Source organism: Balaenoptera ricei, chromosome 12, assembly GCF_028023285.1.
Source record: "Balaenoptera ricei isolate mBalRic1 chromosome 12, mBalRic1.hap2, whole genome shotgun sequence".
In the NCBI taxonomy this organism is placed as follows: Eukaryota; Metazoa; Chordata; class Mammalia; order Artiodactyla; family Balaenopteridae; genus Balaenoptera; species Balaenoptera ricei.
In genome coordinates this window covers 22,333,659-22,349,988 of record NC_082650.1, presented here as the reverse complement: position 1 = coordinate 22,349,988, position 16,330 = coordinate 22,333,659, and positions in this window count along the sequence as shown.

The following is a 16,330-nucleotide window of genomic DNA, read 5'->3' as shown; positions in this document are numbered from 1 at the left end:
TATCAAGCAAGAAACCAAAACCAATCCTAAATAAACAGCCTAAAATTGGATAAATTGAAAATTTTTCTACTCCAAGAAATCCTTTTAATAGTTCTTACATTAATTCCACAATTTAAGGTTATTAATTTCAAACAGCATTAAGTCATAAGCATAAATCTCCTCAATGCTTAACTTTTGGTCATCCTTTTAAATACCCCTTAATTTTGGTCAGAAAAGCATTTAAAGGAAAACTTTTCATACATATTATTTATAAAATCATAAGATTTTTAAAAGCCTTCATTAAAATAAATTTAGAGCTATTTCTAACCAAGTTTTATGACTTACATGCTAAGTGTACTACATATTTCTCTATATAGATATATTTCATAGGTTAATATAAAATGTGTTAAATATATAATAATATAATTTATAAGTATATAATACAACAGTTAATATAAAATATTATATGTATTATATGTAATGTTAATAAAAATATAGATATATTTTACAGCTTAAAATTGGTGATTAGGAGTGATTAGAGCTAGACTAAGCCTGTAATAATCAAAGATTGTCGCAGAACTTTGGAAAAGGCAGAAAAGTGCATCTAAATAAAATAGTTATAAAACCTTCATAATATGGACAACAAAACGTATTTTGGTGACAATTAAAAAATATAATGATTACCTGAATGGTTTAGAGTTCTCATGGGCATGATTGTCTTGACGCTTCCTGGGTAGAAAATAAATGCAGTTAGGAAAGATTGTTCCATTAAACTACAACATTGTTGTATGCAAATGTCAATTTAACGTTCATTATATGTAGAGCTTACAATGTTATGTGCTCTAAAAAATCAGCAGGTAACTGCTTTAGAAAACACTGCACTAAAGTAGTAAACCTAATATTGATTGACACTGTGTCCAAAAACAACTCAAGGAGAAAAAAATTTTTTAAATTTCAGATTCATATTTTCTAAGATATAAGATTAATATATTAAAACATCTTAGACTTTTGACGCAATAAGCCTGGTTCTAGTTCTTTAGATATTAAAAAGTTGAGAATAGTGGGATTTAAAAAAATTTAACCTATAGGTTTAAACATTTAAACGTATAAATATCCTTTTTAGGAAATTTGCATGACAGCAAAGTGAAGGAGTCCTCCAGATGACTGTGAATGGCTCAGGAAAATCTGACAACTTAGAAACTATCAGATTTTAAGTGAATACTCAATTTCCATAAGGGAATGGCCAATGTAGTACCCAGAGGATTCTGAGAACTTCAATGCTCAACTCTATCAATTACGACAATAGCTGAGGTATTTCCTTGATAGGCAATGTAGCAGTGCTTATCAAAGTAAGAAAGCTCATACCCTTTGGCTCAGAAATTCCATTGCTGGAAATGTATCCTCACGGATGTACACAAATGCACAAAGTTATATGTACAAGGATTAATTCAGTCAGTCATAAAACTCAGCCATTTAAAAAAATTAAGTATAGCTATAAGTACTAATATAAAAACTCATTCAGGAGATAGTAACATTGGATGTGAAAAAAAAAAGTTTATTGCACCCTAGAATGTATTTTATAATCCCATTTGCGTAAAAGAGAAACAGGCAATAAACAGAAAATTTCCGCAAGGACGCCAAACAGCTTTTACATTGGTTAAATCACATAAATGGAGCCAAGGAGTCAGAAGAAGGGACACAGGAAGGGATTTCTACTTTTAACCTTATGATTTTTGGTAATCTTTATTTTTGCTTATTTTTTTAACCCGGGCATGTTCACATTTTAAATAAAATACTGGTTAAGAAAAAGGGTGCCACCATGTACACGTACTGTAATTTCCCAAACTAAAACTCAAATACTGATTTTATTTCCATGACCAATTTGCTCCCTAATATAGAATGCTACTTTGATGATGATAGTAGTTGCACTTAGAAAGGGTGGAAAACATGGAAATTCCCACAGGAACAATAAATCTTTTGGATGAGAAATCAGAAGCCCCCACGTATTTGTAGCAAGGTATCTATAATCAAAAAGTCTTTCTGCTAATAGCCATGAAGCACAGTGCATTTGTAAAGCAGTTGTCAGAAAACTAAACAACAAGCATATTAACTTTGGTTTGCTAAAAAGTTTTACTATTGAATTACATTTTTCCCCGCACAGTGATTTTCCTATGAATCCCTCTATAGGTAAAGAGGCAAACGCTGAAAGAGAAGTGATGGCTTCGTTAGACTTCAATGCAAATAAGAAGAATAAGCATCGCCAAGCCCAAATTGGCTGAATTTTTGTTTAATTAACTACATACTTAAGGTTCATGTAAACACAACCTCTGTCAGACCTTTAAAGGTAACACCCTCCAAAATGGAAGTAGAGTGTATTTCCAATTCAAGTCAGAAACTTTGCACATCTTTCCTTAATTAGGAGTCAGAGCTTGAACTGAATAACTTCTAGGTTGCTTTTCATATTTATTATCTTATCATGGTATTGATCTATGCATGCAGTTCTGTTGATGCTGATAACAAGGATGATGATGACTGTTGTTTACTGTGTGCTTACTACATGCACTGGTAGAGTTATACTGGTATAGAGCTTCATGACGGTCCTATGCCACAGGTGTTATTACCCATATATACAGTTGAGGATGATACTTAGGGTCAGAACCAGAATCAAATCCAGGTTTGGCAGACCGCCAAGGCTAAGGGGTCTCACCTCCCCAACTAGCACCTGCCACCCCCAGCTCCACTGCTAAGTATTATCACAATGTAAAATAATACATCTTCAATAATACTTTCTCCTAAATATTTTCACTTGACTCCAATACTTCCAGTGCTTGAATATTTCATGGTCCTGGGAGAATATTTGAGTTTTGTATGGATTTCAAACAAATCCATAGTGTAGATGATGTTCAAAATCTGTATATTAAAGTATTAATGAAGACAGCTCCTCGTGAGAACATGATTAATTTTCATGACATACAACTGTTTTACTTTGTTCTTTGAAAAGCATTACTTTTAAGGAAAGTAAGAACCTCACAAGTGAAAATTAGGCATATGGTCACTTCCCATTCCTTGGTTTACATAAAATATATAATTTTGCTTAAAACACGGACTTCAAGTTAAACACATACATAAAATTTTATGAAAAACAGGACTGGGATACTATATTTAATAATTAAATAGAATGTAGTGTTTTCATTTAGCAACGAAGCAATAACTTTTTAAATCAGATTTAATTTTTATGGTTTATAGTAAAAAATTAAAATTATTACACCCTGAACCAGACATATACAATTCTTATTCACTAAGGACATATCATAAAAAGAGAGTCACCAAACAAACTTCAAGCAAAAGCAATAATATTTTGCTATTAAAGAACAGACCAGAGATGAAGAAGAATGATTTACATAAAATTCAAAAGTAGATAATTAATGGTCAGAACAAAAATTATCTAGAATAGTTATTTAATTTCTGATGGGTGTAAATTTTAGAAAAGGACTCATCAAAAAAGTCACACCTACTATTTTATTTTTAAAAAATCAATTTTGCTGATCTTAACAGAAGGCCGTCCTGTATCCCAATAGCATTTATTATCAGAAAATGTTTTAAAAATTCACAGCTTTGATCCCAGTAAAAAATGACAATTATGCAAATAGCTTTGGTCAGGAAAACCTCCTCCTTTTAAATTTCTATGACAAACCTGCCTAAGATGTCCTACCATTTCATCGTGAAATTAGATAAACCCGGTGCCAGGCTCCCTACTGCTGTTCAGGGAAGAGCTTCTGTCCTTCTGTCTGAGCTGGAGGTCCCAGAAGTATTGGGGACACCTCTGGTCTACATTCCTCTGAACTACAGTGTCTAACTTCACTTCAGTGAAAGGCTTAATTAAGAATATTACTCGGGAATTGGAAATCACTCCTATTTCACGTGATCTCTTTACATGAGATTGTAAACATATCTGAGCATATAATATTCTCTCCAACACCATCCTTGGACAGCCTTCAACTAACTGCTATCCATAAAATCACTCTCCTTCTTGGAGTTTCTGAGGCGTATAGAAAGGTAGATTGGAGAAAACAGGAGTGATGGGTCCTTTGGGAACTTATTGATCATATTCATGAACCAATAAGAACATGGACTCTTTTCATTAATCTCTTGTCTTCAGTTGCTTTATCTTGGAAACTGAAAAAAATTCTGCAATGCAGACTGTTTGCACCATAGATCTATTCCTGGGCATGGCATGTCTGTGTAGTGTTCAAAGTCTCTTTGCTGATCTCCTCAACTTACACTTAGGGAAAAAAATTCACTTGAAAATCCATAAGGCTTTCAAAGTTTAAGCCAAAGTTTGATAATGACATTTGTCTTTTTTTGCTAGGTGATACTTTTACTTAGCCATCTTACTCTACCAACAATGGCGTAAATTCCTGAGCTTGTGCTGTATTACTTAAATGTATGAAAATGCTTATAAGATAGGGAAATATTTTCCTTGGATCTCAGAATATTATTATAAACCATCAAATGTATTATTGTATATACCTGCAATTTTACCAAAATTTTCTCAATAAAGATCTACTTGGAGCTATAAAGATCCATAGTAATGTGGTTAATTATAGCTACATTACTTCTCTATGATGTGTAGACTCATTTCATTTTTCATATTCTCTAACTGTGTGTTATAAGTAAATCTCTGGTTTTCCCAATTGATATGTCTAAAAATGCAATATTTGAGCAATCCTCATATGAAAAGAAAACAGCCAGTTATCATTTCATTCTCTGAGATTTCTTTATATGGTAACCAAACCCGCGCAAATTCATTTTTGGCATCCATTGCCAACAAAGGAACGGTATTCCAAACACAGCTTCACATTGACATTTAAAATTTTCCCTAATGCCTTTGAGTGCTCTGAAAGGAGTAGGATATTTTGCAAGAGGATATGACTTTTGGCTTTCCTGTGGATGGTGCCCCAGCCCATAGGAGTCCTTCGGTTGGTAAAGAAAGGCAGGCATTGTCTAGCAGGCTCAGTGCATTTTTCAGAGGGGGTAATATTGAAAAAGACACTACCCTCTGCGTGGCTATTTCAGTGGTAATGGAAATAAGGGAATTGAGCAGAAGAAAAGAAAATGATATTACTTGGAAGAGTTGCCATTTTTCTAAAAGTGTGCCCACTCCCTTGGCCACGCTTCAGTCCCACTCAAATAAATCTGGCACCCAGTTAAATAATTTCCTCAGACAGGCCCTGAAAGGAAAGGCACAGAAACAGCCTCCCGTATAGACCTCCACAGAGGTCTCTTCAGGATAACAGCTGGGTGGGATTGGCAGAAGGGCAGCCTAGCTCTGCAGATGAATAAAGGCCTACAGTATCCAGGGCTGTCAATCTGGGATCTTTTGCTTAGAAAAACACTATCTCAGAAAAAAACTTTACCTCAGGAAATTAATCATTACTTGAGTGGTGGCAAAAGTCAAGTGAGCATTAAATAATAACATCCTAGATAATAATGGTATAAAATGATGGGCAACAAACACTACTTCTCTGCTTCCAATGTTTTAATAATAAAACATTTCAAACAAATTAACATGGTTATTTGGGTTTTTGTTGTTGAGAATTTGGTGGTATTACACATGTAAACAAAACATATGTCTTCTGATAGCAATTACTAGACAAAAATTTAGAGGCCATTTCCATATATTTGCTTTCAAAATGCCATAGATCAACTACAAAATATTTTAGGAAATACATGAGCATCTCGGAGCACCGTTGCTTTAATGCTGACGGACCCGCAAGTCACTACCACATGTGAGTACCAGATGAAGGAAACAAGGATCTACCGAAAAACCATGACCAGTGCCAGAGTCCAACTGAATACTGACTTATTTCCACAGGATGATTAAAAAAAGGCACCTTCCTGAGAGCCAAATTCATTATAAATGCTTCTTTTATTAGTAAAAACTCCCATAACAACCTTAGTTCTCCCTAAACGGAGCAAGTCGCCAATATGAGGAGGATACTGTATACGATACAAAACCCTGCCAAGCAATTCAGAGAACTTTTGGATAAAAGTAAAGAGATTGTGATGATCACACTCTAATTGGGCATACATTAAAATCTAATTTGACATTTAAATCCTAATGGAAAACTGAACTATATTTTTTCCATGTTGGCTACAATGAGTGCAGATAGTTGTACAGTTTGCATATCTGTTCAGAGTATTTATGACTTATTTTGACTATAGCATGCTAATTTTAATATTTTATCATAAATTTTTCTTGGCAATTTTTTTACAATTGTGATTTTGCTCTTCTGGTGCAATGTGTTCCCATTCTATAACAAATGTTATTAGGATTTACTACATAGAATTTTGCATGAAAGTAAACTGTGCCAGAAAGAAATTCTCTTAAATGAGGTTATCTCAATTAAGCAAATTATAATTAAAACTGGACTATTATGAAAAACAAAACAAAACCTTCACTGTATTTCTCTCCAAATAGCATATACATTGTTTCTTCCCAGACTGGAAGACAAAGTCAATTCACATACTGGTGTGCAGTAAGTTAAAACTGCTTTTCAAGTTCAATGTAAAAACAGTAGAATAAAACAATAAATTTTAGTTATTAACCTGTTATCCTCATATCAAAAAACTGCATCATAACCGTCTTTGCTATCCACGATGCCAACTCTCTCCACAGGAACTCATGCACAACTTCCGGGAATCTAAAAGATGAACAAGAAGATTTTTTAAATGATGACACCTGTAGTGAATTTAACAGACATGCTTATTCTTCACTCATAGAAATGCCTTCCTTGAGAAAAGAAAATCTGGAACTGGATCTCTCGAGAAGACTTTTTCTTTCAAGAAAAAATTTCCTTTCTTTTCACATAGTTTAAATCTTTTGAATAAGTACTTGCATTATAAGAGAATTGTCTATAACAGCAAACGTGGAAGCAATTTGGAAAATAATGCTGGAGTTAAAACGATGTATTGGAACTAGAAATTATGCCACTGCAATCCACAATACAATTCTGTCTTAAAGCTGAGATTCCCACAAAACTTCTTTTGGTGCATCAGCAACTAAACTCCACAGGATGAAGAACCTCATAGAAAATTCTTTTCTATAGTTTATTTCAGTAATGTTATGTTCTGTGCTAAAATTAATTTCTAAAATAGGAAGCCAAAATCAACCAAAGTAAAATCCTGAGACATAACAAACTCTGGAAAGTAACAAAGAAAGGAACTTTCTCATACTTAGAATTAATTTATTCAAGTCTGATCCAAAAAAAAAAAAAAAAAAAAAGCATAGAAGGTCAGTCAAACTACTTAATCCAAATAGATTAATAAGTCAACCATCTTAAGATGGTTTATCTCCTGGTAAAAAAGGCCCATATAAAAATATTACTACATATCTGCAGATATCTATTGTATATTTGTTCATTTTTAAAAACATTGCTCTTTCTTCCAGACGAGTTGTGTTTCATAGGAAGGACTAAAGCATCAAGACAGGACAGTTAAAATGTGCCTTAATCTACTACCATGTCATGTGAACGTTCAAAATGCTTACAGGAAGCAGTTAGCTTTAATTTTCTCCTCCTTTCTGCACATCACTGCAGTAGCACTTCAGGACACCCTGTGCCCTTTGCAACATGAATCATTATAAGCAAGTAGGCCCACTCGGTTCCTCAAAAGACACAAAAGGTGCAAAAATAGCTTCTGCAATTGAAGCAAGAACCACGTCAGCAGCCAGATGAATGTGGGTGGTCAGATAAGATTCTGTTGCTGCAAAGGGCAAATTATTAAGCGAATGCTAGATTTATTTTCTTTTTTAACTTTGTTCTTCTTGCCTCAAATCAACCATTTGCTGGCACTTAAATGACTCTTGACAAGCTCTACCATTCTCAAAATTGAAAGCTTCATCAAAGCCAAAGAACATGATTGATTAAACACTGAGAGAATAGTGGTGGGGTCCTTCATATATATATATATATATATATATATATATATATATATATATATATATATATATATATATATATGATAATTAACCACATCCATATTCACAAACCAAAGAGCACCTCTTCTGAAAAAACAATCAAGTTAAAATGCTAAAAAAACAAAACAAAACTGTATGTTGGCAACACGACCTAAGCTAAAGTAAAGCATGGCATCCCTCAGATAAAAAAGAATAAATCACTGAGCTATTTTGCACTCTGAACAGAATTCACCCAAGACATAAATGGACCAAGATTCTATAGATACAGCTATTTATAGGGAACAACAACTTGCAGTATTCAGTGACTACCTGTGATTGGCAATCCCACAGTCATTGAACTAAGAGTTAAAAGAGAAAAGGAGAACTTAATCCTCAGAAGGCTAGCACTGACACCCACTCCTTCCAGCTGTGTTGCAACTATAGACAAGCACCCAACCATTCCCTAACCCAGAAATCATCATTCCTACCAACAGCTTCCACAGGCAAAAGAGAGCACGTAAGTCCTCCAGACAAGCTGTGTCAGGGACAGTGTTCCCAGTTCTGACTCTACTTTTCCAGTCTTAATCTCCAGGACTATGGCTCCTGGAAACAGAAAATAGTTGTCTCATGATACGCCCATATATCTGGAATTTTAGATTACAGAAGATCCCTCTTTTCACTCACTAAGAGGATTTGAAAATTGTTTCTGTTGTCTGGATTGCTATGCATGACCTCTTCAATGATTGGTTTTCCCTTGAAGAGCAAAAAAGCGGTGGTCGTAATGTTGTACTTATATTTTACCTCACAGAAACTTCCAGGTAATTAGTGTGATTTTAAAGCAAAGATCTAAACGATATTAACATGAAAGATGTGACACCAAGTTTGGGGATTTTGCACAAATCATTTTGTTGCAGTTGAATTAGTAGTGGCCTCTACAAGGGAGGTAATTATTGTTACTCTTAAAATAAAGACATAGAGATAACCATCTCAGAAATTTGTTTTTGCATTCATTTTAATTGAGTTTTTGTGCCTCAGTTTCTTCATCAAAATAAAAGAAAAATATTTCCTCTAACAGTTCTTGAGAATTTGGTATTACAACTCATGCTTATGTTTCCTAGAAATCAGCAGTTCACATAGCACACTTTTTAAACAATGGAATAAAGGAAAGAGAGACTTCTCATTTTTTTAAACTTTACTTTTAGGTTTTTAGATTCATAAGAAATCACTATGCAATGAAACCTTAATATTCAATAAAATTAACAAGTTTTCAGAAAATTGTGTTAACGGATCTTGTTAAATATCCCCAAGTCATTTAAAATTCATTCCTAAATATGAGGTGAAAATTATCCTTCACTTTACTAACAAAGTAAAGACTGATTTTTCTGTTGTCTGCAGGTTTATAGGAGAGTGCCTTTAAAATATTTTCCAATCCTCCATCTACTATTTGTAACAAACACTTGGAAAGTTTAAGCATTATTGTTTCTCAGCCTTTCCATTTTTAGAAAAAAGATCCTTGGCATTAGATATTTATTCTTGGATGCTTACAGGTTATTATTACTAAGCTAAGCAAAGGTCATGTTGAGCTATGATTAGATAAGTAGGTAGATAGATAGATAGATAGGCAGAGACAGATTTTTAAAAAAATATCCATTGTTGGTAAGATTCTTTATTATTTCATTTCTCTATTCTTCCAAATTATTATTTAGTTATGGTTTAATGGTTTACTACGGTTAAGGCTTTATTGGCAAACTTCTCATGCAAGTATCAGTGCCTCTCATCACTCCTTTTTCTGAAGTTAAACACATACAAACTAGATCATAATTTCAGTAGAAAAGCCAATAAGATATACCAGTTACACTTTAGATGAGAGTTGTCACAATTAAAAGTAATAATTATGGGCATCAACTCTATGGAAAAAGTGGCAAATAGGACCTGCAAACAAGATATGATCTTTATATTTCTTGGTTAAAAGGAACGTTTAAAAGAATGAACACCACTCTTCATATACTAGAGAAGAGATACTTCTTTTATTTTATAGAAGGGAGTAGAAGGGATTCAAAAGTACTAGGTAAAGATGGGAGGAGAGTATTGAAAGTTAAATGCACGCTCAAGATATACTTTATCAAAGTGTACCAAAAGTGTACCAAAAGAGGCAACTTTTCCCTGCTACAGAAAAAGACTCTAAATGGGGTCATTGTTCCACCTGGAGTATCTGGAGGGGCAAGGTAACAGCCACTTAGGAGGTGGTAGAGAAGGCAGTTATAGGCTGGGAAGAGACACACACACACACACACACACACACACACACACACACACAAACCCTGATCAATATGATGATTATAAGCTCAGATCTTTAGAAACATTTATGATATGAAGGTAAAGGTTGGGATTGAGTTCGGAATGTAAAGATGATGAAAAAGGGTTAAGGAGATACAAGTAGGAATGGGAAAGAGTGTTAATCTGGGAGCACGGGGCAATTCATTGCTGGGACAACTACGTAGAAGGCTTTGAAAAGTCAAAAGTGTGTCTGGGAAAAAGGAGTTTTCACAAGAGGAGGGTGGGGCAAACTGAGTCAAAATTCGCCTACTCTGCCATTTTGTTTAGGGTTACAGTTCTGGAAACTGCCTAAAAATGATCTTAGAGCTACCTTTGGTCTATTGCCACTTCTCAGCAGGTCCTCAGTGCTTCAGCACAGAAAATATACAAAATAAAACCACTGTGTAAATTAGAACTACTAAAAGCACAAAAAAGTAGGTACATGTGAATTAGTGATTGTAACTTAAGCCTCCTTAACTAGGGTTTCTGACTATTTTATGACACTTTTAGAAACTTACAGAATGTCCATATTTGTCAGAAAATGAGCTAAGTTTACAAAATACAAAAATGGAAAAGGCAAGCTCTACATTTAAGAGCTCAGAGCCTAGAAGGGAAACATTTGTGAACAAATAAGTGCAACAAAGTGTTTTAGGTGCTTTGAGAAAAATATAAACACAGTACAGGGGGAGCACAAACGAGGAAATGGCCAACCCTACCAAAAGAAGTAGAAAAGGTTTTAGAGAGGCAGTGATACTGAGTAAGTCTTTAAAGAAAACTATGTACGCTAATATACAAAAGCCCACAGTTCTCAGTGTTAGATTTAAAGATAAATACATTTATCAGATGAAATAAAAACATAAGACTATCACTCCTGAGTTGCATATACTTTATTTTAGTGTGGTGAAAGGTTGGTTCATGGGGAAGCTTAGGAATAAGGTGAATGTTCTAGTTAGTACAACCGTATGGTTAGGTAAAGACCACAGAGAAATAATTTTTGTTTTAACATCTGCTAGTGATTATTTTCCAAAGTACATTAGCCTTCTCCTTGAGTTAATTATAGTCTCCTGAACGTAATTTAATCTTTCTTTGATGATTCAGGATCGTATAGTGTTCTCTGCTCCTTACTCTGCATCAGGACTGTGATTGTCTGGTATTGGCAATGCAAACTTCTCCCCCACGTGTGTTCTTAAACACATGTCAAGTTTTCCAAGATCAGGGCTGTAACTGAGATTTTTTTTTCCCTGACCGCATATTTGACATCAGACTAACTTATTTTAGGAGCAAGTATATAACCATCCACTTCTATCACAATTACTTGTTGAGCTTATTCTAAATCATACAGGGAGTATTTAGTATTGTGAAAGATTTTAGAAATCATTGACTCCATCAGCCAAATAATAGGGAAAAAAAGCTGAGAACCAGATAAGTTAAAATACTTGCTTAAGGACTCATAGGTGGTTATGAATGAGTCTGGGCTATAGCTTAGGTCTTCAACCTTTCAAGTCAAATATTTTCCACTATCCATATTACTATCTTATTCAAAGTTTATTAATCTGGCCCCATTGCAGAAACTGACTGAATGAATAAAGGAATAAAAAAATGAAGAATAAATAAAATTGAACTTAGAATGAGCAAAGACATTTATCATCCATACCTTAAAGCTAATCAGTCAAATGAACAGAAAATAACAGTAGGTAAAAACCAATGTCCCATTAAACTGTTTATCAATTTTTATTCCCAAAGCAAGGACAGCTCTTTCATTCACAGTCAATGGAGGTAAGCCCTTCGGTTCATAAAATCAAAATTTCACCTATAAGGCCTATAGACATATGGTACCCCATCTCCACAGGTACTACTTCTCTTGCAGAATGGTGTTTGCTGACTTGCTTTTGCAAAAGAACAGGGCCATTTAGATGTTTTGTATAATTTAAAAAAATTGTTTTTGTTTTCTCATGTGTGCTACATTTTATTTTTATATTCTCACTTTTATTTTTCTTTCCCTTCCTTTCAATTCCCTCTATTCTATCTCTTAATAACATTATGGCAGGTAAATAACTCCTTCTTGCCAAGCTATCTTAAATATTTATTCTTTAACTTGATATTTGGAGGATAAAACCAAAGGAGGACTATTTGACTACTATACGCTAATGAGAAATATGACATAACAAAGTCATAACTCCAAGGTATTGTTTTCTCCAGTTTTATCTTTTATGGCACTTATGGTTACTAGTTGGTTACTATTTCAGTATACTTAAATAAGGTCATAACTCTTTCTCCAATTCCCTTTTACTCCTGGACGTGCCAAGATTAGCATAAAGAAAAGCCAGTGTTAACTGTGGAGTATGTAAACAAAGAGAATGAAGAAATCAAATGGTAAAATATGCATTATATTCTTGAGTATGCATAAAACAGGCTGACCTTGCCTGAAGGAAAATCCATCTCTTAGGGAAGAGCCTCCCACATCAATGGAAATAATACCAAAAGTAATGAAAGCACAGCTGAAAACTTGAATTGCATTCCAATATTTCATGCTACAACTGATTCTCAGACGTAATGAAAAAATTGTTTTCAGTCTCCCTCCCCTAGGTCCACAATACAATAAAGATCCTTCGAAAAGAAATCAAGGCAAGGCCTATGGCATTTCATATAACCTAATCAGATGGGCCCTATCCACTGTTAGTAACTGAGCTGCTGAAAGAATCAGTTCTGTCTTTTCTCTTGAAAAGCTTTACAGGGAATGGGGAAATTGACTCATGTGCCAGTGTAGAGATATACAACCTCAAATCTTGATTACACACTGTCCAAGGATTGGTGAGGCAACGGAATAAATAAACGACAGGGTACCAACCCTTAAGAGTTTAGAAATGGACATAAAGTTAGAAAACAACAAATAATCTGAATATCAGTTATTAACAGAGTTTAAGAAAGCATGTGCTCAAGAAGGGTTTGAACAACCAGGTAGGACTCAACAGAGGTAAGTGGTTCAAATGCAAGCCATGCTTCATCCAAATGAAGTAAGCAGAAAAGCTTTATAATCACCTCTGCTGTGTGGTTATTCAGGTACTCCCCTGGCACTTTGATAAACTCTGGATGGCGTTTATATTTTCAGCCTCATCTTGGAGTATGTCATCACCTACAAAGTTTAAGGCTAGAAAAATGCTCAAGTTTCAAGCAGGTATTTATAATATCCTAATAGGCAAACTCTGTCAGACAGTTCCAGAATTTCATCTACTGACTCATTCACTCAGTCAAATGATATTTTTTCCAAAGCTTATATATACTAATGTAATGAAATAAAATATTATTGGAAATCAAATTTCATATTACTTTGAGTTTGAATCTAGATATTATTGTCTCAGTTATCCATCTATTAATTTATATCAATTTCAATGACACCAAGTCTGAATTCAAAATAATGTACACATGTGGAATTCAAAGATAAATAAGACAAGAATCCTTCCTTCAAAGAGCTTGCTGTCTAGTGTGTGAGAAAACCATATAAACAACAAGTTGTAAAAGCTACAGAGGCATAAAATGATATTATGGTAGTACAGAAACAAGAGACTGGGCATGCTGCACTCTCTTAGGTCTTAAAAGAATGCTAGGATTTGGTAAGTAGAGATGCAGAGGAAAGGCATTTAATATGAACATATCACTGTGCAATAGAGAAGAGCAGGGGATGCTGAAGAAATAGCCGGTGTGACTAGAACATTTGGCATATTGAGGTAATGGGAGTGAGGGCTGAGAAGGAAAGGTGGTGACAGATGATAAGGGAACTTCATTTGGTAGACAGTGATTGCCATCAGAGGCTGCCACAATCAGACATTTTAGAAAGTTCACACATATCTCATCTCTTTCCATCCCTTCTTGGGCAAACTACAAATGTGTTACCTGAAAAAGAATCAAGATTGAGACGAAGTTTGTTTGTTTTTTTTTAATTTTATTTATTTATTTATGGCTGTGTTAGGTCTTCGTTTCTGTTGCGGCAAGTGGGGGCCACTCTTCATCACGGTGCGCGAGCCTCTCACTATCGCGGCCTCTCTTGTTGCGGAGCACAGGCTCCAGATGCGCAGGCTCAGTAATTGTGGCTCACGGGCCTAGTTGCTCCGCGGCATGTGGGATCTTCCCAGATCAGGGCTCGAACCCGTGTCCCCTGCATTGTCAGCCAGATTCTCAACCACTGCGCCACCAGGGAAGCCCACGAAGTTTGTTTTAAGATAAAGAAGCCTTGGGGTTTCCCTGGTGGCGCAGTGGTTAAGAATCCACCTGCCAATGCAGAGCACATGGGTTCAAGCCCTGGTCCAGGAAGATCCCACATGCCACGGAGCAACTAAGCCCGTGCACCACAACTACTGAGCCTGCGCTCTAGAGCCCGTGCTCTGCAACAAGAGAGGCCACCGCAGTGAGAAGTCTGTGCACCACAGCGAACAGTAGCCCCCGCTCGCCACAACTAGAGAAAGCCCGCGCACAGCAACAAAGACCCAACGCAGCCAAAAATAAAAATAAATAAATTTATTAAAAAAAAAAGATAAAGAAGGCTTGAAGCTAAGGGGGAAAAGATACAAGTGATAAGATCATTAGGGAATAAACTCTTGGAAAAGTAGGAAAGAAAAGGGAGCTCAAAGGCATAAATTAAAGGATCAGTTTCAGAAGAAAGAATGAAAACTTCTGTTTTAGACTGGAGGAGAGGAAGGAATAATGAAGCAAGATGACCTTTTAGATAGAGAGAAAAGAAACTGAGAATTTCCCTTAAGATGTTCTTAATCTGCTCAGAAAAGTAGAAGGCTGGTCATCTGATGGGTGTGAGGGAGCTAGAGCTTGCTGAGGGGCTTGATGAGTTTAAACAGCTATTTTTCCCGAGTAATTAATGCATTTAACAGTCTTAGGAAGAATACTATTTCTTATTAGGCTATTTAAAAGAATATTTTGCACCAGAATATATGTAAAACTTATCTAAGTTGATAAATATACCTAAATAACATATCAAATAATACAATAAAATATATAAATTTATCTTTTATTTTTCAGTAAAACTCTGAAGATGATGAACTATATACGCCACTATCTATGGATAGTAGATTTAAAACAATTTTAAAAAACTTTATATACTCTTTTTTTTTTTTTACTGTTTCTTTAAAAGAACAGCTGTGGAGATCTACTATAAACATGAAAACTTATCTATACTGATTGTAGAAATGTTGTAGATTTTAAAAGATCAAACTGTTAGTTAATATCTGGATACAGATTCCTTACCTTATTGAATTAACTACATATATTCAACCACATATGAAATATACTGAAGGTTAAAAAAAGTCATTTGAATGTCCCACAGGATATAGGACACTGGCTGGCAGAGTAGGAAGTCAATAGATATTTGTCAGTTGAGTGAATGGATGAATAAATAAATATGAATAAATGAATGAAATAATGAATGAGTATGAATATGCCACGTGTGTGTGCCCAGCACCTGAGAAAACACTCTTCTTGCTTAACGACTGAAAAAGAGCTTCATAAACCCTCAGACATCGAGCACAGATGGGATCTTGGTAAGTCCACCACCATGTGCAACAACTGAGGACACGGAAACCCCTCAGGACTAAGTGACTGACCTAAGTGGACTTCATGAAAGTTGAGCATCTCAAAACCTCAAAAAGGGTTAGTTTTAGAATTTCTGGCACCTTTTCAGCTACCAAACACAAAGAGAAATTTTTTGCAAATGTTGAAAGGTGCAGAGAGGTTATTTGTTATTTAGAAGCTTAGGTAGGAAAAAAGTTAAATATATATATATATATTTTTTTTTTCAACCAAATAATAAGTTTAAACATCCGATCACTCTACCTTTTGTTAAGAATCTCATCTCAACACAGTAACTAAAGTAAGTAATTAAGAGTTAGGCTTAAATCTCTTTACCCAAGATGTAAACAATAAAATATTAATTTAACTTGTTCTCTCCAATTTCTCACTCTTTCTTTCCTGTCTCCTTACTGATTGGAGTGGTCATTTTAATTGCTAAAGACCTGTGAGGTCTGAGCTGATTCTATGTATACTTATGTCAAATATGTAAATGTGAAGGTCACT